The sequence below is a fragment of the Pleurodeles waltl genome, chromosome 9 (assembly GCF_031143425.1).
Source record: "Pleurodeles waltl isolate 20211129_DDA chromosome 9, aPleWal1.hap1.20221129, whole genome shotgun sequence".
NCBI classification, from domain to species: Eukaryota; Metazoa; Chordata; class Amphibia; order Caudata; family Salamandridae; genus Pleurodeles; species Pleurodeles waltl.
In genome coordinates this window covers 510,483,076-510,497,893 of record NC_090448.1, presented here as the reverse complement: position 1 = coordinate 510,497,893, position 14,818 = coordinate 510,483,076, and positions in this window count along the sequence as shown.

The window sequence follows — 14,818 nt, the reverse complement described above, 5'->3', positions numbered from 1 at the left end:
ACCCCAGCTCAAACTTCCTATGCCCCTTTGGACAATGCACCTGTGAGACTAATAGACTGGACTCTGCCATGGACATTCCTCCACCATCACCCCTCACCATTTTACAACCCCTTCCACTATTTAGCACTTAAATAAACACCCTTAAAGCACACAACAATCTGGAGTCAGTCTGTGATTTCGAAATGTTGTATTAGCAATTACAGGGACAAAATGCTCTTTCAATTGTAATGTCAAAATACCTATGTGTCACAGCTCTAGTCCATGAGGAAACAAAGCAGATGTCACACAGTGGGACCCACATCTGTGAAATCGTAAGGGAAAGTGACAACTCAGTGACCATACACTGGGTGAAAAGGACAGACAGTAGAGAGGTAGTAGTGTTAAAGTACATGTAGTAGGCAGGTTTGTATTCTTACCTGTGTCTCACTGGAAGTATTGCAGGATCACAGAGTCTCTGTTGTCGACGTCCTCTTCTTCTGCTTCCTCGTCTTCGCTGTCCACAGGCTCCACAGCTGCCACAACACCTCCATCTCCTGCAGAAAAGGCACCTGTCATCGCAAAGCTAAGTTGTGAAGCATACAGCAGGCCACGATTATCTGGCACACCTTCTTTGGTGAGTAGAATAGGGAACCACCTGTCATATGGAGGCACCTGAACCTGGCCTTCAGGAGGCCGAAGGTCCACTCTACAATCCTCCTAGTTCACCCATGGGCCTCATTGTAGCGTTCCTCTGCCCTTGTCCTGGGATTCCTCACTGGGGTCAGTAGCCATGACAGGTTGGGGTAACCAGAGTCTCCTGTAAATGGCGAGGAACAACCGTTAGACAGACACTAACCTGTAGGGATATCCCCAAACCCAGACAACTATTCCCAACAATTTTGTTCCAGGTGGTCACCTATTAGCCACACACGGTGCCTCTGGAATTGCCCCATCACATAAGGGATGCTGCTATTCCGTAGGATGTAAGCGTCATGCACTGAGCCAGGGAATTTGGCATTAACATGGGAGATGTACTGGTCAGCCAAACACACCATCTGCACATTCATCGAATGGTAACTCTTCCGGTTTCTGTACACCTGTTCACTCCTGCGGGGGGGACCAAGGCCACATGTGTCCCATCAATGGCACATATGATGTTGGGGATATGTCCAAGGGCATAGAAGTCACCTTTCACTGTTGGCAAATCCTCCACCTGAGAAAACACGATGTAGCTCCGCATGTGTTTCAGCAGGGCAGACAACACTCTGGACAACACATTGGAAAACATAGGCTGGGACATCCCTGATGCTATGGCCACTGTTGTTTGAAATGACCCACTTGCAAGGAAATGGAGTACTGACAGCACCTGCACTTGAGGGGGGATTCCTGTGGGATGGCAGATAGCTGACATCAGGTCTGGCTTCAACTGGACACACAGTTCCAGGATTGTGGCACGATCAAGCCTGTAGGTGATGATTACATGTCTTTCCTCCATTGTCGACAGGTCCACCAGCGGTCTGTACACCGGAGGATGCCGCCATCTCCTCACATGTCCCAGCGGACGGTGCCTATGAAGGACAACAGCGAGCACAGAGTTAACCAACTCAGTGGTACGTAAACACAGCTTACTCAGGAAACCATTCATAACCCGAATTTTGCCTGTATGAGTGTTAAGCCAATACCTAGGTATGTGTGACGCAGTTATAAATCAAGCCAAGCCCCTGCCTTCACCACAGAGGAGTTGGAGAAACTCGTGAATGTGGTCCTCCCCCAGTACACGCTACTCTACGGTCCTCCAGACAAACAGGTAAGTACACTGAGAGCATGCTGTATGGGCAATGCCTGTGTGGAGTGTGGTGGATGAAAGAGAGGGGGGGAATGATGCGTGCATGAAACGACGGTGAGTGCATCTGCCACATGTCAAGGGTAGGGATGCGGGCCAATGACTGTGACGGTGCAGTTGGTAATAACTTCTCTTTTTCCCCTGTACAATTCCTGTAGGTCAGCGCACACCAGAAGAAGGATATTTGGCGTGCCCTCGCCAAGGACGTCCGGACCCTGGGGGTCTATCACAGACGGAGCACCCACTGCCGGAAAAGATGGGAGGACATTTGCCGGTGGAGCAAGAAGTCGGCAGAGGCCCAGCTGGGGATGGCCTCCCAATGTGGGAGGGGTGCCCATCGCACCATGACCCCCCTGATGTTCAGGATCCTGGCGGTGGCGTACCCGGAGTTAAATGGGCGGTTGAGGGCATCACAGCAGCAACAAGGGGGTGAGTACACTCTCATTCTGCTGATTCAGCGCACAGTGGAGATGTCTGGGTGGGGGAGGTGGGCTGTGGGTTTCCCTAGGCCAGGGCGAGTGTGCTAGTTAAGTCCCCTTTTTCAGGCAGACCGTGTGGCACCTTCCCCACCTAGGTACAGTGCAAACTACACCTAGTCCGGCTCCTGTGACATCCATGTGTGCAGATGTCGGCCATAGCCTTGTAGGCCGTGTCCCAGGGATCGAACAGTGGACTCCAAGTGCGTGGCGTAGTGCAGGGGGCTTCTGTGTCTGTCATGTCCGCCAACGGTAGCAGCAATGCATGCACTCAACATGTCTTTCTTCTGTCGTCCCCCCCTTTTTGTGGTCTCCCTGTTCTTGTGTGCATTAGCATCATCAGGCGGAGGAGCAGTGGCACCAGAGCAGGAGGGAGCTGCATACCACATGGCCCTGGAGGGTGACACTATAGACTCTGATTTCACCAGTGGGACGGAGGGCGAGGGGAGCTCCATGGCGGGGACAGGAGCTGACACCAGCGATACGGACTCGTCCTCTGATGGGAGCTCCCTGGTGGTGGCGGCCCAATCTGTGCCCCCGCATCTACAGGTACAGCTGCCACCCCCCCTCCAGCACCGCCCTCCCAGCAGCCCCTCAGCCTTTGCCCGTGCCCGCTCACCCAGGAGGGTGGGCATCTCCTTCGCCCCAGGCACCTCAGGCTCTGCCCCAGTCACCCCTGCTGCCCTCAGTGAGGAGGCCATTGACCTCCTCAGGTCCCTCACTGTTGGGCAGTCTACCATTTTGAATGCCATCCAGGGTGTAGAGAGACAGTTGCAACAAACCAATGCATTCCTGGAGGGCATTCATTCTGGTCAGGCAGCCCTTCAACAAGCTTTTCAGACTCTGGCCTCAACACTGATGGCAGCCATTGTCCCTGTCTCTAGCCACCCCCCTCCAACTTCCTCCACCCATACCCAATCCCCTGTACCTCATCCTACCCCAAGCACACCATCAGAGCAGCAGGCACACACCTCAACACACAAGGAAAGCTCTGGCAAACATAAGCACCACACATCCCACAGGCACTCACGCAAGCATTACACACATGCAGACATACCAACATCCATTGCCTCCACTGTGTCCCCCTCCTCCTTGTCTCCCTCCTCCCCCCAGTCTTGTCTCCACTCACACCTGCATGCACTACATCTACAGCCACTACGTCCATCACCAGCACACCCCCCAACACACCCCGCTCACATGCAGTCACCACCCCCACTTCCATTCACACATCCCCTGTGTCCTCTTCCAGTGTGTCTGTGATGCCACCTCCCAAGGTACAAAAACGCAGCCACACACCCACCCAACAGACATCCACCTCACGACAGCCTCCAGCGCATGCACCTTTACCCAAAGTCACCAAACGTACACCTCCTACAACCACAACCTCTTCCTCCACTCCCAAACCCCCTCCAGCTACCTGTCCCAGTGTTCCTAAGAAACGTTTCCTGGCCACCCTTGACCTCTTTCCCTCACCTCCCCCACCCCGTCAGTCTCCTAGGGCCCGACTCTCCAGGTCCCAACCTCGCAGCTCAGCCACAACAGCGGCGGGACCAGTGGTGCCAGTAGTCACCGGATTCTGGAGTGCACCAGGCAGCAGGGCAGCCAGTGTGGCAAGGAGCCACAGCACGGACAGTCCCCCACCTGTCAAGCATCAAAAGTTGGCCAGTGCCAGGTGGGAGTGGGGGAAGACAACAGCCAGCAAAGCCGCTCCCAGGGGCACAGGTGGGAGTGTGGAGTCAGCAGCAACACCTTCCAAGGTGGGGAAGGGGCACAAGAAACCCGGCAAGTCTGGGAAGATCACCACGGCGGAGAAGACCGCCAGCAGCCCCGCTGGTCCAGAGAGGACCACCAGCAGCAGCCCGCTGGTCCAGACAGAACCGCCAGCAGCCCTGTTGGCCCAGAGAGGACCCCCAGCAGCAGCCCGCTGGCCAGAGGGGAACGCCAGTAACCCCGCTGACCCAGAGAGGACCGCCAGCAACAGCCCCGCTGGCCCAGAGAGGACTGCCAGCAGCAGCCCAGCTGGTCCAGACAGAACCGCCATCAGCCCCGCTGGCCCAGAGAGGACCGCCAGCAACAGCCCCGCTGGTCCAGACAGAACTGCCAGCAGCCCCGCTGGCCCAGAGGACCTCCAGCAGCAGCACCGCTGGTCCAGACAGAACCGCCAGCAGCCCTGCTGGCCCAGAGAGGACCACCATAAGCACCGCTGCCCAAGACAGGACTGCAACAAGCACCGCTGCCCAAGACAGGACCGCCACAAGCACCGCTGCCAAAGACAGGACCGCCACAAGCACCGCAGGCCCATGAGCGCCAAATGCACTGACACTACTGAGGGCGCCACAAGCAGGATGAAGCACTCTGGGCACCAAGCCCCCTCCAGAACCAGTGGAGTATCACATCCACTACCTCAGTCCTTGGCAGGATGAAGCACTCTGGGCACCAAGCCCCCTCCAAAACCAGTGGAGTATCACATCCACTACCTCAGTCCTTGGGAGGATGAAGCACTCTGGGGACCAAGCCCCCTCCAGAACCAGTGGAGACTGTTATCCACTTGAGAGACTGTGGCTTTGCACTTCCCAGGACTGACCAGTGGGCAAACCACCCACTGTAGAGACTTGAGAGACTGTGGCTATGCACTCCCCAGGATTGAACAGTGGGCATGGGGCCCCCTCGTGGATTTGGCATTGTGTACTCAACCGGCTGAGGTGCCCCCCCTTTCCCTTCCCCGTGAGGTGCCTGTTTTATTTCTATCTGATACCCCTCAGTGTTCTCTCCGTCACGTTCGGATATCTTGTGTGGGCCTCGCCCATTCAGTGTGGGCCCAGAGGTCCACGGACTTTAAGGGTGGAATACCCTGGACTAATATTCTTTGTGTATATATTTGTAAATAGTGTATGTATATTATTTGACTACTGAATTTTAATATATTGCAATCGTTCAGCTTATTTCCTTTCGTCTATGCATTCTTCCGGGTGGGGCTGGGGGGTGTAACTGTAATGTATCATGCTGTATTGGTGTGTGTGTTGTCGTGGGTGAGTGTGGGGGTGGGGGTGTTGCGTGTTGCGTGTTTGTGTCACTGTTTTTTCCCTCCCCTGTGTCGTAGGTGCAGTACTCACCGTGGTCTTCGCCGCCGGCTTTCGTGCTCCGTGTAGAGAAGCAAGAAGATGAAGGCTGGAAAAATGTGGAGCTCTGGTTCCATGGCGTCCTGGTTCCTCGTGGGGTGTGCAGAGGTGAGCGTTTTCCCTTCGAAGTCCTGTTTCTGCCGTGTCTTTGTTCACAGTTAATCTGCCCCAGAAAAGGTGGCGGATTGGTAGGTTGTGATACTGTGGGTGGTACATTGTCTCCGGCCGTGCTGTTTGTTTGTACCGCCGTGGCAGCGGAGTGTTAAAGTGGCTGTCTTTGTTGGCGGTTTCCGCCACAGTCGTAATTCCATATTTTTTTTTCGCGGGCCTGTTGGCGGTTTTACCGCCGCTTTAACACCGACCACCAGGGTTGTAATGACCACCAAAGTCTTCTATCAGATTTTGTTCCCATAAGAAGCAAAGTCGTTTTGTCATAGACCCATTGTTTAAACATGGAAGGATTTTTTTTTGTTTTTGATAGAAAGACATTGCAAGAATATGAACTGAGAATGTATAAATTTGTTTCAAACGTGCTTGGAGTCACACTGAAAGATGTTCCCATGACAGACCTGGGAAGATATGTCATTGTGTCGGTTTGGAGTCATTCGATTGCCCCACATTGGTTCATGCCTATTCAATGTGACATGAATTGATACCTTTGGCAAATCAAATTGATTTATGTAATTTGAAATACAGATGAACATTCAATCTTCGGCCAGTCGTGAGTAGTCCTTAGCAGACCTTTGCAGCTTGCAGAGATTTTCTTGAAGCTTGCTGATTTGGATGCTTTGCTGATGAAGATTCCCTGAATGCTGTATCCTTTGGAGACATGTCTTCCTCTCTTCCATTTGCTCTTACCTTTGAAATGCCCCTATTTTTAGTAATCCTTTTATTTTTCCCTTCAGAAGACTCATAACTAAGCATCAGATATGCTGACACTTTCACTTTTTAAACTTTTTTGTCTAGCTTTTTTAGCTAGAGTTTGGCAGTCTAAGATTATCTTTTTCCAAATTGCTTTTGTTCTTTTTGTACGTTTTATATTTTATCCTCATGTGTTCCTCTCAACACATGAATTTCCCTGATCTGCCTAGCTAATAGGGCTGACCTGTGCCCAGCCAAAGATTATTTAGTCTGCTAAATGTGATTTGACTAATGATTGTAAATTCTGAGCAACAAAAAATATCTGTGTCCCTGATATTCTAAGTCATGTTGTATTATTATTGAATGCTTAGTTTTATTAATATTAGTACAACTGAATTTATTATCATGCCTTGGGCTACCCTTTATGATTATGTATCTTTATAACTTGGCTTTGCTCACTGTCTTCATGACTTTGAACTCGTGGTTTTAATAAATCTTTTAACTTTATTCCTGATTGGGGTTTTCCTTTCGTGGCCACATGGGACATGGGGCTTGATTACAACTTTGGAGGAGGTGTTAATCCGCCCCAAATGTGGCAGATATACCACCAGCCGTATTACGAGTTCCATAGGATATAATAGACTCATAATACAGCTGATGGTATATCCGTCACATTTGGGACGAATTAACACCTTCCTCCAAAGTTGTAATCAGGCCCATGGTGTTTAAATTGTTTTGGGTATTGTTGATGGTTCACCACACTACTTTCTGTGTCCAATGGTCCGTAGACCTCAGTGACCATTTGATTCTTGTGAAGGATGAAAAATGCATTCAGAACAGCTTCCCAGACAATGAAAGGATATTGCCTGCATTCCAATATAGTCCATTTTCCAACAGACTAGTATAGAGAGTCAACCGCATACTCAAAAAGGTATTAAAACAGCAATTTCATCACATCTGGATGTGGTGAAGTTTTTACAAAACAAAATATGGGCTTATTTAACCACATCTCACTCCAACACTAAAGTCTTTCCGTTCAGAAGTTTACGAAGCAGAGAAGCCACACAAAAACCTGTACCAGGCTGATTAGAAATGACTACTGGAAACAATAATCAAAATTACCGGGGGAAACAGAAAGATGATGCAGTAAGAGAGAGAGAGAGAGTATTGTTGAAACAGGACATACAAAAAATATTATGACGTTAAAAAAATGAACGTGATGTACAGATTAAAGTTGATGACTGGGTTTTCATAAAAAAACCTATGAGAGTGTTGATAGGAGAATCTAACTTTACTCCACAAGGCAAAGTATTATGAACAAGCAAAGCTTCTGTTTTGTTACTCGGGAACAGGCTGACATTTATCAAAAAGCATGCCATGCGATTGAATGGTGCAAAGGTCTTTTTCCACCTTGATTTAAATATAGGCTATAATCAGTTATCATCAGCTGGAACTTGAGGAAAGTTGCCGGTACATTACAACTTTTTCTACACATGTTGGTTTGTTTCAATACAAAAGACAGTTTTGGTTTGTCATCGGCTGCAGAACTTGTTCAAGACGTTATTCGACATATCACACAGCCTGTTGTGAATTCATTCAGTTATAGGGATGACATATTTGTTTTTAAAGCTACACAGAAAGAGCACAATTGAGCTCTCACACAAGTATGTCATTAACTCAATGATGCAGGATTAAATTTGAATGCAGACACGTGTAAGTTCAACAAGAAAAAAACAAAAATTCTTTGGCCATATCTTTTCTGATGGGGTATGACACCTGATCCTGCAAAAGTACAATCTCTGTCAAATGCTGCTTCCCCCACAAGATGGTCCAATGATACATTGCCTTCTTGGCATGGCCAGATACTGTTCGAGGTACATACATGACTTTGCCATTCTTAGTGCTACATTGCGAGAGTTAGCAAAGAAAAATGTTCAGAAGAATGTGAGAGAAGTTTCAAGAAAATCAAACACATCATTGAAAATGGTACTGAAATGGACTACTTAATCCAAATCTTCATTCAGAGGTTGTAGTCAACGCTAGACTGGTTGGTTTAAGTGCTATCCTTGAACAGTATAGTGGATGCCCAAAAGTTCAACAGCATATTCTGGTCTATGCGACTAGAAGTTTGTCCCAAACAGAATATGCTTACTCACAACCTGAGAAAGACATTTTGGCTGTATTGTGGGCTTGTGAACATTTCCATGTATTCTTGTACATAAAACATTTTACACTGGTAACTGTTCATCAAGCTTTACTGACATGAACAAGTCATTGAAAAACGTGATGGAATCTTTGCAACATGGGACGTTCCAGCCATTGTGAAGACAATGGTTCACCCTTTAACAGTAAAGAATGTAAAGAATTCCTGGAACATCTGAGCATAAAGCATCAAAAGTAGTCACAGGCCAATGGACTTGTTGAGCATTTTATGAGTACACTAAAGAAAGCATCGCAGCATGCAACTCTTGAGAAGCTCAGTTTGAAAACAGTACTACATCCTACTCGATAAATTTATCACACCCCACTCAACCACAGGTGAAAGATCTGCAACTGTGATGTTCGGACAGCAATGACAACCAAGTTGCCTCAATGGACCAACAACAGAGACAAGTGAAAACATGAGATGTACAAGGGCTTGGTTAACAAGCAGAAAATGAAAGCTTATGCAGATAAGAGGTGACATGCAAAGGCCATTTTGTTTAGAAGAGGAGATCTGGCAATTACCTGACAGATGTGCAAAAGTAAATCTGATGCTACCTATGATGGTGAACCTTTCCAAATGGTGTCCACCAATGGACACATGGTGACTGCTCACACCCTAGGAAGTCTGTTACCAGAGACTCTTTTCACTTTAGGCCTGTTTATCATCAGTCTACAACTTGAAATTGTGAAAGAAAAACTGACCCTAAAAAGTCAGTGACTGTTGCAACTCTTTGCCATCTTTAGCAACTTCTGACACTGAAGATGGCAGCTTCTAGCTTCCCGTAACCAGATCGGGTTGAATGATCAATGCGCCAAAGAAAATTGATTGAAGACGTATAATTGTACATGTAGTTTCTTAGGGCAGGTTTTATGCTGGATCACTTTTGGCTCCGAATGGACACTGTAACAGTGTGATGTAATTGTTAGAATTGAATGTAATGAAAGCTTGGTTTAGAATGTGAGGAGTTTACATGTACACACAGAGGATTAAAAACGTGTGATTTACAGTTTTGTGTGCAGCATAGTAATTGGAGGGTCCCCAGGCTGGGAAAGATGCTGCAGTGATGTTACAGTTAGATATGGTTATAATATCTTACTTTACATTACAAAACCTGAAGAATTCACTGAAAAAAACTAGTTAGGTGAAAACAATATATTTCTTGTTTGTATTTATTTTTAAAAGTGGAAACATACGGAAAATTGAGCCTCCTGTTAGAGACCTTCATGAATTCCAAGCAAACAGCTGAAAAGATAGCCACCAGGGGGGTTAAAAGACAGGATGAGATATTCTAAATACAGGATATGTTTTCATGTATTTGCATATAATGCTAATACTGATCTGTGGCTATAGTATTTTCTTATATTTGGCTGCTTAATTTGTTAAAAGGTGACATGCATTAAAGTATGAGTGCATGTTTTTCCATGAAATAAATGAAGAAGTATAGCATTTTACCATTCCATGTATTCTCAAAACACAAAAAAGATGGCTAAATAGCTAAGTTGGCCAAAAAAATAAATACTGATAAATACAGATGGAACTGTTAAAAAATAAATACCATAAAACCAGGAGCGCTAATTTTAACCTCAAAACACCACTGATATATACCAGTTACTGTTACTCTAAATTGTAAAGTAAGATATTTCACCCACACCTAGCTATAATGTCAGGTTTTTATGGTGAATATATACATATGTTTGTTAGATAGACAAATGTATACATTATTATTACATATATATAAGTTAGGTTCTGAATTTCCTTGCACAAAATCATAGAAATTCAGCAGTTACAGTTAGTGTTAAATCAAATAACTATAACTTGTGCCCTAAGGTAACTATAACTTGCATCCCCACCCATGCACAGTGTTCTCATCGCTAATTTTATTGCAAATGTTGCTGTAATAATATCAATGATGTCATAAATGTTGTCATTAATGATGTAATATGTGGAATAATTATCTGTGCATGGCTCAGGTGCAAGCTATACCTTAGGACACGAGTTATTGTTACTTTAGTTAACAATAATTATGACTGCTGAATTTCTATGGTTTTGTGCAAGGAAATTCAGAACCTAACTGTAACGTTCCTGTAACCTTTCTTTTTTTCAGTTAATTTCTATGTTTTTTTAGCACATGCAGACGTAAATACAAGCAGCGTCGCACACCTGCGGCCGTGCGCAGTAGATGTTGCCCGCAGGGCCCTGCCTATAGCCAGGCCCATTGGCCAACCCTCCTACATGCATCCAAACCCAAGCTGCATACGGCGTTTGGTTTTGTGCAGCATGAGGTTGGATAAATTGGATAGTTTTTTTTTTCAATTTTATTCTGGAACTGCAGTTCCACCTTTGAAACCTCGGATCCGTAGTTCCACTCATGGAACCACTGCTCCACAATTCGGCTGAACAAATTAATTGGGCCATTTATCCCCATGAGGCGTCCCTATGGGACCCCTCTAGCTGCCCTAGGGGTTCAGACTTCCTGTATACTGACCCCTTATGTTATGTCACTCTCCTTTTCCCACCCCTGAGCCAATGCGACAAACAAAATGGCGGCTTCAACTAGTCTGTCAGGTTCCGACCAGCCAATCAGGGTCTTGCTTTTTCCCTCGACTCGCAAATCTGGACCCGGAACTGCGGCTCTGGATCCGTGTCCCTATAGATCAATGCTTTTTGCCCTTAAATTACTCCAAAACTCCTGAACAGATGCCCTCCCAAACACAAAAAGCATGATCTGTGGAACAGAATCTAGCTTTGTGCCAAATTTGGTGTAATTCTGTTCAGTGGTTCCTACGTTAAAATGAACGGGGGAAACGCGTTTTGGGACCCCCTCTTTTTCTCGGCCCTCATTTGACAGATCACCCTGAAACTTTCAAGACAGGCGCTGAACTTAGCTAAGAATACGTTCTGAAAATTTCATGAAGATTTCTCAAGCGGTGCCAAAGTTATAGGCAGAATTTGATACCTCAAAACAAAGCAACCAAAGCTGCTACGCTCACTGAGTCGAATTTTAGTGAGCAGAACAGCACCATATATATATATATATATATATATACATATATATATATATATATATATGCCAGTCACAAATGTGTACTCATAGTTAGGTCAGAGTTTCCACAGGAAGAACATGTTTGCTTTTTTTTGTTTTGCACCATTTGCTGAATCTGCTGACACTTTTCCACAACAGTTAATTCACTTCAGATTCATCAAGCGAGAACTACGAAAAAAGAGGTTACCAAAATATGTATTTCCTATGCGAAATCCCATAGGACATTTTGCTCTCCATTGCATAAAAATGGTTGACTGGAATAACACCAAATTTGGTTAAAAAAAAGTTAGCACTTTACTCAGAAAGTGTGCTTTTTTCATTGAGGGTAAATTCTTCTTTCTCGAGAAGCTGACTTTTAATGGGGTGGTTAGGTTGTGCTTGTAGGCATTAAAATGTTCAGTATATCTGGATTTTTGGTCCCTCTGTCCCAGCAATTAAAAATGTATGATCTTCTTATTGGTTGAGGGAGTTTTTCTCGCATCAGCCATTTTGATGCTACAGGACAGGGTAAGCAGTACTAAGCAATCTGATTGGCTGACTGCAACTCAGAATAAAATGTTGGGGCCACCATTATAGGACTCAGGGATTTGGCCCCTGTAAATTCAAAATCTTTCAAAAATATGGTATAAGGGGCAGATTATTGACACCCTGACCTACAGGCACTTGTGGGTGGGAACCAGAGGCCCCTTTGTGGGCCAAAATAAAACTAAAATCATGCCATATGTACCATAATAGTCCCACAGGATCCAGCATGGCACTTCAGTGAAATACTGCTATACTCCTGCGGAAGCCACTGGTCAACCTACTCCCCCATGTTATGATGGAAATGTGCAATCTTTCTTTGGGAAGCTTGCAAGGAACCGCAGTACCCATGAGGGTTCGTTGCCTGCAAGCAATTGTTACTGCCCACCACTAAGCAAGGTCCTATGAGCTTTAGAGTTACTAACATGAGCAACATATTCCATTACGATTGTGGGAGCCATTCATATTTTCTGTTTGAGCATAAATAGGCAAAAACGTCTCCAATCTGACTTGTGTTTTAACTTGGCTTTGGATGGGAATGTCCTAGCATAACTATTGGAGTTTGCACATCCATTATGGCTATCCTGAGTTTTCTTTTTTGCAGTATGTCTCCATAGCTTTTGGTGGTCGTGACAATCATGAGTGTTTGCTCATAAAATTGAGAGTAATCAGAATCAGTACAAGAGGTCAAGTTTACTCAAATTTGATACATCAAAACAGAGCAATCAAAGCTGCTGCACTCCCAGAGTCAAATTTTAGGGAGCAGAACAGCACCATATATATATATATATATATATATATATATATATATTCATATATAGATAGATAGATAGATAGATAGATAGATAGATAGATAGATAGATAGATAGATAGATAGATAGATAGATAGATATGGTTCTGTTTTTCTCTCCTGCGCTGGTGCAATTTTCCTGCCCTGAGCCAAGGACACACCCTGGTGCCACAGTGCAAGTGTGTGTGTAATGTCTCTGTATTTGAAGGGTGCCTTCCCAGTACAAAATACTATGCTTACAGATGCCTAAAACATTTCCTAACTTTGTATGTGTTCTGTAAATTACAGAACAGGTACAAACATAGAAAAGGTTTGACAAAAGAAAACTTTTCTTGTACACTATGCTTGCCTTGAGGTTGTGTGAGCTCTGTGATTTGAAAGAAACTTCATAAACCGTAAAGTAAACTACATAGACTAAGCAATACCGGTAAGATATTTATTAGGATATAAAGACACCCCAAAAACTGCATCCGTCCGCTAATCCGCCACTGCAACTGTATCAGGTCATTCCTCAGTTTCACTTCTAGAATCAGAACATAATACATGCACAACACACGGCAGACCAGGCCCTTGGTCGGATAGCACCCTCTGCAGAAAGAAATGTGGCTCCCTCACTGCTGTTGGTGAATAAGATGATGCAGCAGGGGGCTACTTTTTGTGTTAGCGGTCAGTCCCTGGCTGATTACGTCAGAGCAGTTACTAACCTCTGAAACCACCTGAACACAAACATCTCCCACCTCACCTAACTCACATGATTCACCCACAGGTTAAATCCATCATGGTAGCACAAAGTTGTTTGTTAGTTTTGTCAGGTGGAGGAAGGTTGTTGGTGTGTGGCAGCATGAGGTCAGGGGGATGGGAGGGCAAAGAAGGGAGCAGATAGAATGCTAAAAAAACAGCACCGCCTTCAGCATGTTAACTATAATTAAAACCCATTTAAATCTGTCACCAGAGGCAAGTGAGGGGGTCCTGCAGTTTGCATAACCTTAATGCAACAGATCCAGGTGTCCCTCTGAAGATTGGCACCTTTGGCAGGTATCCAGTTAGTCCATGCCAAAATCTGTTCCTGCATTAAGGAGAGCATAAACTACCACAGGCCACAAGCACAAGTTTAAAATAACTACCAGCACAACACAAACTGAGTATTCTCTACAAGTTGAACCACCATGCTGGGCGAACTTGAGGGAAATACCTTAAGTAGATTATGAACCCAAGGGTGCACCATGCAGTTTAATAGTCAGCAGGAAGTGACTGTGGAAGTGTGGCCGTTTCTTCTCCCACCTCACTGCCAAATCCTGGAATGACCTTCCTCTCTAGTGGAATTCAGGAAGAGAATCAAGACCTGGCTTTTCGACTGAACCAACCAACATACAACCTGGATACCCATCTTGGGTGATTTGCTTCGCTTTACAAATACAGATTGATTGGTCTGTGTTGGAAATTGGGTTATTAGTTGTGTGGCTGGTTTGAAAGCTGAATTATTTCTAATACATTTGGATTGATTAATGGTTAAGAATTTACAAGAATTGGGATAACATAGACAATAATGTATACCTTGGAAAATGTGCCCACTTGAGAGGCCACCATAATGCGTATGAAAATTAATAATGAATTCACATTTATAATTAAATAATGTGCACACATAGAAAAAAAGTATTAATGGGTTATACTAAAATATTAATAATTTTATGTATTTGCCTCAATAATATTGCGCTTTGGTTAATTACGAGGATTGGGCCTAATCAAAAAAAGCCTTGCGTTAAGTTCCATGGCCTAATAAAGGGTTGTAAATGTCTTGTGAAAGCAGAGAATTAACATTGTTCATTGTTCACACTACACTGACCAAACGATTTGAAAATGTCTTAAACTTTCTCATGAGAATTGCTGGTGGAGATGTTCTGTACTAGAAGTTGTTACTTTGTAGATTTGATGTGGAGCACCGCAGTTCCAGATGTTTTCCTGATAGGTTTATTCCCATA